Raw genomic sequence first — 11,172 nt, 5'->3', positions numbered from 1 at the left:
CACGTGATCCACGTATGGGCCGGTGGGCTGACTTGATGAAGCGTCTGGGGGGTGGGGAAGTGCCTAGGAATGCATTCGACGATGACTTTTGCTTGGTGGGAGCAACAGATCATCGCCATAGATGACTACCCCTATGCTGGGCTGGATTTCCGCGGAGATCCTGATCTAGTGTTACCACCAGATGCAGCATGGGGCGAGTTTGGTAAGATTTTTGATTTTTATGATTTTATGATTTTTTTTGGATTTTTCAAATATAATGATAAATTTTGAAAAATATTTTTTGAGGAGGTTCAAATGACTAATATGATGATCATGTTCCAGACATTGGGCCTGTGCAACCAGATGGATTCCCACGGCATGGACGGCGTGGCCGAGGAGCCGAGGAGGCGACTGCGGATACGGAAAGGACCCTCAACAACATCCAGCGACACTTGACTAGACTGAGCTGCCAAGTACCAATGGCCGAGGTGGAGGACCTTCCTCCAGATATGCAGCGTCATGTGGTTGGGATGCCATGTGAGTGGGTTCGCGTCTTCCGGCGCGTGGCCAATGCTATAGTTACTTACTTAGCTGCTCATCCAGAGCCGAGGCATTAGATATGCCTGACATGATTATGGGCATTTGAGTCCCAATTTTGTATATTTTTGGACACACCTATGTACACTCAAGACGCTTTGCGATATATATATATATATATATATATATACAGTTTTGACTTTTTGATGCATGATTTTATGATGATGAATGATTGATATGCCAGTCTAATGCTTGATTAGCGATAGAATCAGCTAACCAATTTTGAGATCTTGGAATGTGCAAATAATTAATGTAAATAAATGATCTTTGCAACAACCTCACCCTTAAATATTGGCGATATAATAATGGATCTCTAACTCGATAAATGTTATTTAACTGAGACACTATCAATTGAGAATCAAGATATACTACCAACGAGTCGATCCCATAAGAGATTGCCTTGGATAATAAATTGTTAACAGTTGTATACTCGTCCATATTGTTTGAAGCAGGACCGATACACACGCCTCTCGATGTCAACAACTGACCAGTTGGGTAATAAATTACCCAAGCTGCGGAAGCAAGATTCCGAGTGTGCCGACTAGCACCATCGGCGAATCCAAAATAAACCAAATCATCCATCAGCACCTGCCAAGGCAGACCAAAAAGTACTGATATCAGAAAACGCTCGATAATATATGTACAAATACATAAAATACAAAGAAGCCATTGCCTGGTAAAACTAAGCAAAATACTTCTTTAAGTAGAGCCCATTTCGGGGCTCCGCCAGCTTGTTTCCTTCGAAATCAATTAACTCATACGATCCTTTTTCTAAGACTCATTTGATAATGAAAGGACCGTACCACATAGGCTTGAATTTTCCTGCCCCCAAGACGTCCTTATCTTGGTCATAGACCAAGACAAGTTCACCTTCAGAAAAGACACGAGGACGGACAGACTTATCATACTGAGTTTTGACCATTTTCTTATGGGCCTCATTCATCGTGGCAGCATCTCGACGCTGCTCATCGAGATGTTCCAGGTGAACTAGGCGCTCCTCGAGACTCGAAGTCTCAGGAAGAAGCTCGACAGCCAATTTCAGAGATGGAATTTCACATTCGACCAGAAAGATAGATTCCATCCTGTAAACTAACTGAAAAGGAGTAAAACCAGTAGCCGTTTTGACGGAGGTTCGGTATGCCCAAAGAGCCGGATACAACATAATGTGCCAATTGGATCGATTTTTATCGATTGTCCGTTGGAGTATCGTTTTAAGAGTTTTATTGACCGCCTCGACCTGTCCATTGGCCTGAGGATAGTAAGGGGACGAATGCTCCTGACGGAAACCTAATTTAAAAGCCAATTCGGACATTAGCTGATTTTGGAAATGATTGCCATGGTCAGTGACAATCTCTCTTGGGATACCGAATCTTGAGATAACTTGATTGAAAAGAAACAAAGCTGCCGTGTCACTGTCGTTCTTATAAGTAGGCATGGCCTCCGCCCACTTCGGGAAGTAGTCTACGGCCACGATAATGTACTTGTGATTCGCCGCTGAAGGCGGATTACAAGTCGTAAAATCAATACCCCACTTAGTGAAGGGACCGACGGTGACAACGGGAAAGAGGGGAGCTGGATGCGCGTGCATCTTGCGAGTAAAAATTTGACACGGGTGACAGCGTTTTACCGCTTCCACACAGTCCTTAAAGAGTGAAGGCCAAAAGTAGCCGGCACGTAAGATGCGCTGGGCTGTAGCAAGCCCGGATAGATGACCACCACAAGCTCCACTGTGGAAATCATTAAGAACAGACTCTGCTTCCGCTAAGGTTAAACAACGTCGAAGAATTGAATCAACCCCTCGACGGCATAACGTGTCACCAATGATAACATAGTTTTTAGCCAGGTGACGTAACTTGCGACGTTCATCCTTGGAGAAAGTAGAGGGAAACTTCGAAGTCTGGAGATAAACAATGATATCTCCATACCAAGGGTCTTGTGAAGAGATGAGGAATATATGCTCGTCGGGTAAACTTTCCTCATAAACAATATCCTCTCCACAAGGAAGGTCAGAAATTAGCTCCGCGAAAACCATAGATTTCTTAGACTTGGCGGACAAGAACTCGAGATCGAATTCTTGTAAAATAACTATCCATCTATTATATTTTCCCCCAATCACTCGCCTACTGAGGACAAATTGGAATGGATTGACCGCCGCTAGGACAAAAGTTTTGCGTAGCAAAATATAATGACGGAGCCTCTAGACAGCATGGACAGCTGCCAAGGCTAACTTCTCAACCGGAGAATAGCGAAGTTCAGGGCCTATTAACCCTAGGCTCAAATAATAAATTACGTGCTCGACAAGAGCATCGTCTTCCTGAACTAGAACCATACCAATGGTAGATTCTGCTGCAGCGAGATATAAAAGGAAGTCTCTACCATAATCCGGTGGACTCAAAAGCGGGGCAGAGACTAATGCATTTTTCAAAGCATCAAACGACCGCTGCGCAAAGTCGTCCCATACAAATGGAACTCCTTTCCGTAACAAACGCATGAACCCTTTAGTGATCTCGGCGTAGTTTGCTATAAACCGTCTCAAGAAATTGGCCTTCCCTTGATGTCTTTTTATACCCTCTCCAAAGTAGTTTTGTAGTTAGGAGTTAGTTGGGAACAGTTGGGCCACGGGCAATAACAGGTGATCCAGCAGGTAAAACCCGCGATCTCCGCCCAAAAAAGAGGAATTTATTATTTTTTAAGTGTTTTAATAGATACACGCGGGTTGGGTATAACAGACCCGCGTGTACACGCGTTTAACTCAGGGCAATGTCGCGTATAGGGAATAAAACACTGTTTTTTAAATTTTTGGACCAGGTCTGGAAGGAGGGGTTGCCCTAGGCCATGAGTGCAGCATCACAAACCATAAGAGTGAGATTTGGAGCTATAGCAATGAGGCACGAAGAGAAAGAAGAACTTGGTGTTAATAACCAATGCATAACTCCACCTTTGGAGGTTGTGCACGAACATCCATTTGTAGGCTCGATGTACACTAAAGGATAGTGCTCGAAGGTGTTAGATTCATTCGAGACATCATCAGGGAAAGAGAATGATGGGAAAGCATCCCCATCATCCCATGGCAGTTTCCATTGTAGGGAGAGCGCTGAGGCAAGCTCTCATCACCATACTGACATCAAAGACAACAAAGGAAGGTATAACCCTTTTCAACTTCGAATGTTCATTTTGATCATGATCATGTTGTTAATAATGAATGAAGATCAAGGCATCGGAACACATGTACCTTTTGTGGTTTACCTAACCATACCTTTTCTAAGTGTTGGAAAAGAATGAAAACACTCATGAGGCGTGAAAGACCCTCTCAACAACATGAAAAGAAACAGGTTAAGAAGATATGGAGGAAGAAAGCCTAATGTAGTCATTGAAACAGAAATGACCATCAAAGAGCCACTTGCTAGAAGCTCCATCTAGAACAGCACCTTAAAGACAAAGCGTCAGTGCATGAACCAGGAAGAGCAGTTGTTCAACAAGCAAAACCACCTCAAGGAGGTGACCCATTCACATTGATAAGTGAAAAAATGGTTTTTTTGACATGTTGTCATTTCATGGTCATTCTTTTGAAAACCATTTGTTGCATTTTAAAATGTAAACGTGGTGATGTGTTTCCATCACTTGGTCAGCGACAATGATGTTTGGTCATGTTTTCAGTCATATTTTGAGTTGCATGTTAAAACTCTAAAAGTGATGTTATGTTTCCATCACTTGTCAAAACAATAATGTTTGGCCTTATGTATGTAAATCATGTGTTGCAGTGATGATGTGCTCTCCATCACTTTGTGAAGCAACAATGATATGTTGGCCTTGTTTTCATAACTAGAGTATTACGTCCATCTTGATGTAAACTTGATCACCGAGTATGTGTTATAAAATCGTGGCAAGTGTGGGACATTTGGGTTTTTAGTTGGTCATCTCATTCAAATCATGTAATTTGAAAAAAAATGTACTACAAGTTGTAGAGGTAGAAGGTGTTTGGCGCATAGCTTAAGGCTCCGAAGAACAAAGGTGAAGGAGATGGAAGTGAGACCTTTTCAGGACACTTGTGATGTAGACAGGGTACAGAGAAAGTGTAGATTATTTTTTCATGCTTTTGGAGGACCAAAAGCTCCTCAGTGGGGAGGATTGATCCAGGTGGCTCCAGATAGACACACAGGACAAAGAGAGCTAAAAAATAAAGTGTTTGGATTATTCTCAAAACAAGTTCATATTAAGTATCTCGTCGTCTTGATCGGAGAGGTCTAAATGGCTGGTCAAACTGAGCTCGTATGCAAAATATAGAGCTCTTCAAATTTTGACATGACAGGGGAAAAGAGGGGCCGAGTGTGCCACATGGAATCCCAATAAGCAGGTGGGACCCACATGGCGGCCCATCAACCACTGACACTTGGCATTCTTTCATTAGTTCCTTATCCTTACAAAAAGACAAAAACTAATTAATATTAAAAATCCCATATATTTGTTTAGGATCGGCAACCATAACCCCCGCCAAACCCTTTGAACAACCATCACATATTTTAAGGCCGATGGCCATAACCGCTGCCGGCCTAATCGCAATCGCAATCAACAATAAACAATATATATTGTTTAGGATCGGTGGCAATAACCCCCGCTGAACCCTCCATCATAACCACATACCATATATATATATATATATATATATATATATATATATATATATATATATATATATATATATATATATATATATATATATATATATATAGGCAAAACCCCACATATCGCGCTGATATATATGCGATAATAGCACCGATTCTTAATGTTGATCGCTGATTGTGTAATACATCGATAATATAGTATGCGGGGTTTAAGGGGTGGGCCGCCCAATGCAGACCCAACCCCTATTAATACATCATTTTGGTTGTAAAATAACTAAAATGAGAGTGGTGGGATTTGATCCCCCAACCCCTCCTCAACCATATGCCTTTCATTACTATCTTTTACCATTAGGCCAACGACCTACTTGTTGGTAAATTTTCCCAACGATTTTATTTAAACTCAGAGTTTTTAATTCTGCACGGAATAAGAGGAGGAAAAATGTGGTCACGGATTTCAAGGCAGTTAATTAATATTTTAATGTGGGAACCATGAATTTTACCAAAGGGCAAAATTTTCACTTTGTCAGAAATTGACAAATTTTATATGGATTTTACACCTATCATCGCCACGAACACAATAGTGTTGTTTGTTGCCTCATCAGAGTTCTGAATTTTTTCAGTCATTTCTAGAATGCACGTGGAACCATGACTTCAGCGAAAATAGGGAGTGGAACCATGAGCCATGAAATTTTCCCAAGGAGGTAAAATTTGACATTTCAGAATATAGTCAAGTTTATACTTGTTTCTCATGGTTTTCCGCAGGGATTGCAATAACGAGATCAGATTCCCCATTTGAGTTGCAGATTTACAGTCCACCCATGGAAAAAAATCTCTGAGGAATCCTGGGGGAATCTAAAAGATTCCTTGAGCCCAAAATTCTCAACTTCTCAGAATTTGGATTTTGAACAGTTGATTCAACACTACTCAATGCCACAAATCTGATGGTGTCTTTAGATTTCTTCTTCTAGTCATTTTTCTAAGTGCTAGTGCAGATGTCCATATTCATGTGCGAGCAATCATCTTCATACGATCGATGTCGTGAGATCGATGGTCCGAACAACAGTGTGACATCGACTTCTTCAGATGGCCCTTGGTTGTGAGGTATATGATGTGTTCATGTACTTCTTCTTTTTGCATTATCTTGCATAGATCCTTGATTGATGTTGATGCAGGATCTTTTTTATTACATGTTGTCATAGTTCCTTTCTTGATTTGAATCAGAATCTTCTATGTGATGTACTTCATTGTCATAACTCATCATGTTATGCTTTGAGATCCCTTGTTGTATGTCGTTGGGATGCTCTTTTTGTCGTCATGCATGTGTTTTGCATTGAGATCCCTTTTGTGCCATGTTGGCGGGATGCTCACCATGCATATCTTGTGTCATACTAATAAGAGTCTTTTGATTGAGAGTTCCAGTTGTGGAACATCTCTTAGAGCCACTCCTGCATGAGGGAGTTTTTCCTAGTATGATCACGACATCATCTCTTGTGTACATCACCATTATTGACAACACTTAATGCAACAACCTACACTCTTGACATCGGGGCCCAGAGATGTAGTCCCTCCTGGATGAACTCTATTATCAACGACTTATGTTTTCATGTGCTGATGATTAGTATGTTCCTCTTCTTTTCTACATGCAAATGTATTTTTTAATGTTCTTTTAAATATGAAATTTAACACATCATGAAAGTAAAAGGTCTTGGAAGGGTCCTTCTTCACACCCGGACCTGGATTAGTTCCGAAGGATCAGACCATTTATTGAATGACTGATCAGATGGTGATCGCGTACAACTAAATCTGACCCAACAGATTTACGAATCAGATTTTTAACTCTTTTTAGTTCCATGATAACCGAAGTTTTGTCATATCCCGTGTAAATTAGTCAATTTTGTTATTTTAGTAGAATAACCAAAGTTAGAGGTGGATGACTAAAAATTCAAAGAAAGGTGATTGGTTGGGTTTCCTTGTGTTTTGTCCAATCAAAACACTCCCGTTACATACGTGGGTCCAAGTCCATGCACAGGGTTTTGTCAAACACAATTTATTATGATTAAAACAGTTTAACCATTATTAAAGCATCTACATAGAAACTTCATCAGCATCCAAGCAACAAATCTGAAAGCAAATAATTATCATCATTTTTCTAAATTTTGTTACTTCTTGTTGTTTTATTTATGAGGTTCCTTTAATCCTCTATTTAATATTTTGTAATAGCTTTCACTTTAGGCAGTTAGGAGAATAGTTAAGTAGTTTGAAAATTTTGGTGATTACCAACTATCTCATAATGTATAAAAAAGGAGAATTTATAGAGAAGGGGTTCAAACTTTGGAGAACCTGGATACTAGGCCACTGTATTCTTGAGACAACTATTGATTAATGAAAGAATAAGAAGCTTTCCACACATTGTTGGGTATGATTTTGTGACTTCTCTATTATGTGTCATCATCTGTTTTCTTCCTTTAAGTATGGTAATGAAGCTGCAGGTCTTTATTTTCTTATGTAAATGAACTTAAAGTCCATTAAAAGAGCGCTCCTATACTTGAAGTTATTACCTCTGCAATTCTTCTAAGTTACAAATATTAGTTTCTGTGTAAGATAGCATATTATCTTTAACTTCTCCAAGTGTCACAGATAGTAAATTCTATGTAAAACAACATATTGTCTGTAGCTTCTTCAAGATTTCTTCATTTATCATTTATATTCAGCAATCAAATGGAATTACGATATTTTCACGTCACTTAAGTATTGAGGGTTAAAAACCAAGTCTCCCAAGTCCTTCATTTGAGAACACAATATACAATTAAGTGACAAACAAGTGACAATCATTATAATCAGTAATGTCTTGAGCACGATTTCTACACAGCCAGGAAATTGGTTTCTTAAGGTACAATAGTAATTGTTTCTGTTTTCGGGGAGAGAAGACAAGAACATTTTTCCCTGGGTTTTCAATACTTTCCTCTGGTTGTTCAGTGGAAGGAAATATTTGGCTATTTTGAACAAAAGCAATAACTCTCGCTCCAAGGAGACCCCATACAAGGTTAGACACCTCACAACAGAAAGTTCAAGCCCTTTTAGATCCTGAAAGGCTAGTTTCCAAGAGGGTTGGAAGGCCTAAAACTCCACTTACACCAATTCCTACACTATCTACACCAGGTATTAATTCATCACATCTTTCATCTTCATCTTTTATGGACCAAGAGTCACCTTTTACATCCAATTCATTCCAAGAACCCAATTGCCAGGAACAGTCTTTAGAGTCTGTTTCTTTTTCAGTATCTGCTATAGTTATTCAGCCTTAACCTATAACTATGTTATCACCTTTGCACACTCCATTTATTGCTCAGTCAGGTTCTACATCTGCTGGGAATCAAGGTTCAATAAATTCAGGAGGAAATATGGCAGCACCTGCATTTTTTGTGAATAGGTATGCACCTATTCAATTGCCACAACAGTTGAATCAAATGCCACAAGAGTACTTGAATATTCTTCTTTGTTTCACAGGGGAAGATGGACAAACAATAGAGAATCATGTATCAATATTTTGTAATTTTGTAGAAAACCTAAATTTTGAACATCTAGATGTTGTTATAAGACTTTTTGTTCAATCCTTGGATGGAGAAGCAAGAAAATGGTTTAAAGGGCTTCCTAATAACTCTATTCCTTCTTGGGAAGAGATGGAGCGCCTGTTCACCCAGATATGGGGAGAGAAAAGAGATCATGGGTATTCACTTACAGAGTTTATTGCTATCAAGAAGAAATTTGATGAAGGTGTTGCTGAATTCATTATAAGATTTAATAAATTTTACAATAGTCTTCCAATGGAGATTAATCCCCCTCCTACTGGTGCAAAAATAACTTTTGCAGGGGCTTTTTGAGTCAGATTTTGGATTTACATTGAGGGAGAGGAGATCCCCAACCCTTGATCAGATCCAAACATATGCATTAGATATAGAAGAAAATTTGGTGGCTGCAGGTAGAACACCAGATACACAACCTATTCAAGATAAGGGGAAGGCTAAAGTAGAATCCTCTCAAGATAAAACATTGGAGGATATGAATAATGTAATTAGAAGTTTGTCAAATATATTGATTAAATTAGAATTAGAGAGTAATAATTCTCAGAGACAAGTACAAAAAAATAGAAATTTTAATCCTCAATATAGGAGACAACCTTTGCAAATTTTGTAGCGGGAGAGAAAAGATAAAGATCATATTCAAGCACCACTATAGATAGAGGCAGATCCTGATGGAGTACAAGGACATCCCAGGGATCATGATGACCATATTTTCAAATTGTATGTAGTAGATGAAGATGAACTAGGTGTTGCGGGAGGATAATATAGTGAAATAGATGTCATCTATGATGATAATGAAATTGATGAATGTTGGAAGTGGTTTTCTGATTTTATGCAGGAAAAACTACATAAGAAATATGAATTTAGATCAAGGAAAATATCTATAAGTCAAGAAGACGAAGGTGAGCAGCAAGTTCCAGCTCCCTTACAAAAGGAAACTCCACAAAAAAAGAACCAAAACTTGCAAAACAATTGAATAAAGGAAAGCAGTAGCAGAATACAAGTAGCAAGAATCAAATGCTTCAAGGTGTGCCTTCTCAAGAAAAAAGTGAAAAAATTCCTTTAGAGAAAATTGTTTCCATTCCACAAGAGATTTCAGTCATGAAGAAAAGTGAAAATGAGAATGAAAGGAATACTAAACATAGTCATGTGTTTAGTGTCACCAAAGAGTTAGAAAAGACTAGAATTCAGGTACCCTTCATAGAGTTGGTTAAAACACTAGCTTATCAAAGAGAAATTACATAGTTTATCAATCTATCTCAGAATGTGAATATAAATGACATTGTGAATTTGCAAGAAGATAATCGAGTTGTGGTTTTTGGTTCACATGTGGAGGATGTAGATTCTTCAACACCTCATTTCTACATTTCTTTATTGGTTCATGATTTACTCTTGCACAAGTATATGTTTGATTCATGAGCCTCACATAACCTTATGCCATGATTAGTGATGAAACAGCTAAACCTACAAGTTACTAAACCTTACAAAGACTTGTATTCTTTTGATTCACATAAAGTCAAGTGTCTGGGGGGCATTAAAGATGTGGTGGTATCACTAACCCAGATTCCAGCCAAAAGTTTGGCAATGGATGTAGTGGTAGCAGATATCCTTGTTAGGTTTGGAATGTTACCATCTAGGTCATGGGGGGCTAAATTGGGTGGTGTTTTGAAACTAGATTTTTCTTATGTTGTCATACCAATTTTTGGTGGGGACGAAAGGAGGCTGTATAGAGAAACAAGATTTATTATAACAATCACAAATAACGAAGCAATTAATTCACCTATATATATATATATATAGGAAAAATATGACTTATCTTTCTTCATGCTGCATGACAATTTAGAATTGGCCGAGGATAACCAGAGGCAGCTTACTTCAACCTGTGTAAATACAGAACTACAAATAGAAGGGGTGTGGAAGTGCTTCTTTGATGGAGCCTATTCTACATAAAGAATAGGTGTTTCACAGGATGAAGGTCTTCAAGTTCATCAGTTTGGTGTTGGACATAGAGAAGAAAACCAACAAGTGGGAAATGTTGGCCAACAATATGTTGAGCCATTTATCATAGAAAAAGAGGCTATCTTATGTAAAAAGAAAGTTGATAAAGAGATTGTTTATCATTGCGTTGAGGAACACAATGATGCCCATGGATCATAGGTAAACAATCCATTTGAGGTTGGCCATATGTCATATAGTGATGTGAAAATTTTTCTTTTTCTTCCTGAGGTCATAATTACAAATTATTTTCAATCAAAGCTCAAAGATGAAAAGTGGAGACATAAAAGTGACATAGATCATTTTCTTAAATATTTTTCTGATTATTCTATTGAGCATGTTATCCTAATAGAAGGTTTATTCAAGCAAGAACCTTCATACATAAAGACTTTCCTTTT

This window comes from Pinus tabuliformis, chromosome 1_2, assembly GCF_031772625.1.
Source record: "Pinus tabuliformis cultivar Carrire ecotype Pingquan chromosome 1_2, CPIR1, whole genome shotgun sequence".
Lineage (NCBI taxonomy): Eukaryota > Viridiplantae > Streptophyta > Pinopsida > Pinales > Pinaceae > Pinus > Pinus tabuliformis.
This window is presented reverse-complemented; position numbering follows the sequence as displayed.